This window comes from Phyllobates terribilis, unplaced genomic scaffold (genome assembly GCF_046119375.1).
Source record: "Phyllobates terribilis strain yellow unplaced genomic scaffold, ASM4611937v1 Scaffold_4231__1_contigs__length_63372, whole genome shotgun sequence".
Classification (NCBI taxonomy): domain Eukaryota; kingdom Metazoa; phylum Chordata; class Amphibia; order Anura; family Dendrobatidae; genus Phyllobates; species Phyllobates terribilis.
In genome coordinates this window covers 12,501-15,000 of record NW_027366983.1, presented here as the reverse complement: position 1 = coordinate 15,000, position 2,500 = coordinate 12,501, and positions in this window count along the sequence as shown.

The window sequence follows — 2,500 nt, the reverse complement described above, 5'->3', positions numbered from 1 at the left end:
CATCCGATTTCAGTTCCAGAGCGATTCGCGCGATGAGTCCTTGATACTTAGTCGTTTTTGCAAAATTTCTGACTTTTTGGAAAATTTCACAATTTTGTGAAAACTTCCACAAAATGAGGTTCTAGTATGTTAGAGGGCATCCCAGGAGGGCTCCAAAAGTGTGGGTAAAATATATATCCCACAGGGGGAAAATTGAAAAAAAGTTGAAAAAAAAAATTTTTGGGGACTTAGAAAATTTTTCAACTTTTGTCAGACTTCCAGACAGGGGAGCGTGTCAGTGCGCGCATCCGATTTCAGTTCCAGAGCGATTCGCGCGATGAGTCCTTGATACTTAGTCGTTTTTGGCAAAATTTCTGACTTTTTGAAAATTTCACAATTTTGTGAAAACTTCCACAAAATGAGGTTCTAGTATGTTAGAGGGCATCCCAGGAGGGCTCCAAAAGTGTGGGTAAAATATATATCCCACAGGGGGAAAATTGAAAAAAAGTTGAAAAAAAAAATTTTTGGGGACTTAGAAAATTTTCACACATGTGTCAGACTTCCAGAGAGGGGAGCATGTCAGTGCGCGCATCCGATTTCAGTTCCAGAGCGATTCGCGCGATGAGTCCTTGATACTTAGTCGTTTTTGCAAAATTTCTGACTTTTTGGAAAATTTCACAATTTTGTGAAAACTTCCACAAAATGAGGTTCTAGTATGTTAGAGGGCATCCCAGGAGGGCTCCAAAAGTGTGGGTAAAATATATATCCCACAGGGGGAAAATTGAAAAAAAGTTGAAAAAAAAAATTTTTGGGGACTTAGAAAATTTTTCAACTTTTGTCAGACTTCCAGACAGGGGAGCGTGTCAGTGCGCGCATCCGATTTCAGTTCCAGAGCGATTCGCGCGATGAGTCCTTGATACTTAGTCGTTTTTGGCAAAATTTCTGACTTTTTGAAAATTTCACAATTTTGTGAAAACTTCCACAAAATGAGGTTCTAGTATGTTAGAGGGCATCCCAGGAGGGCTCCAAAAGTGTGGGTAAAATATATATCCCACAGGGGGAAAATTGAAAAAAAGTTGAAAAAAAAAATTTTTGGGGACTTAGAAAATTTTCACACATGTGTCAGACTTCCAGAGAGGGGAGCATGTCAGTGCGCGCATCCGATTTCAGTTCCAGAGCGATTCGCGCGATGAGTCCTTGATACTTAGTCGTTTTTGCAAAATTTCTGACTTTTTGGAAAATTTCACAATTTTGTGAAAACTTCCACAAAATGAGGTTCTAGTATGTTAGAGGGCATCCCAGGAGGGCTCCAAAAGTGTGGGTAAAATATATATCCCACAGGGGGAAAATTGAAAAAAAGTTGAAAAAAAAAATTTTTGGGGACTTAGAAAATTTTTCAACTTTTGTCAGACTTCCAGACAGGGGAGCGTGTCAGTGCGCGCATCCGATTTCAGTTCCAGAGCGATTCGCGCGATGAGTCCTTGATACTTAGTCGTTTTTGCAAAATTTCTGACTTTTTGGAAAATTTCACAATTTTGTGAAAACTTCCACAAAATGAGGTTCTAGTATGTTAGAGGGCATCCCAGGAGGGCTCCAAAAGTGTGGGTAAAATATATATCCCACAGGGGGAAAATTGAAAAAAAGTTGAAAAAAAAAATTTTTGGGGACTTAGAAAATTTTTCAACTTGTGTCAGACTTCCAGAGAGGGGAGCATGTCAGTGCGCGCATCCGATTTCAGTTCCAGAGCGATTCGCGCGATGAGTCCTTGATACTTAGTCGTTTTCAGAAGTCACAATTTTGACTTCCAGGACCCGCAAAACGTTTGTAAATTGAGCCCGCTCCCCAGTTCCAAGCGTTTTGAGGTGTCCCCGGTTGCAGTAATGCAGCCTGCCCACTAGATGTCGCAAAAGAGACAAAAAGTGAAAAAGAACCAGAATGAGGAAATTCCAGGGAGCCGAATCCGCCTGACAGTTCCAGGCGATCGGGCACTTTTTTGCATGCGTCCCTAAAGTGGGTATAGGGTGACACTCCATGCAAAGACCCAGTTTTGCACACCACCGGCAGAATATATGAGAGAGAGGTACCTCTCAGCCCCGACACATTTTGACTCATTTAAGCTGGTTTTCACCTCCGTAGGCCTGGGTATGCGTTTTGGCTATGAGTCCCTGTTCGGCTGGAGGTCTGCACCTTGGCTGAACCCAGGCTTCCGCAGCTGCGTGGGGGGACTTTTGCCGGTCGCCTATCCCAAGTCAGAGAGGTGTTCCTGGGTTGAAGTGAGCCTGGCCAGACCCCCCCGCGGGCCCTGGTTCTCCACATGGGGGCGCCGTCAAGGCTAAAATCTGGATTTTTAGGCCGAGGAGAGGCTCCATGAGGGCGGATGCTTTTGTGGCTTCGACCCCAGTGCTGTTCCACATCCAGTACCCCCCCGCAAGGGCGCCTGTACCCGAGTCGCGCTTCCAGGACTCGTGGGCACGTATCTCCCGACGACAGGGGTTTGCAGCCTCCGTACTTGGGCAAGTCC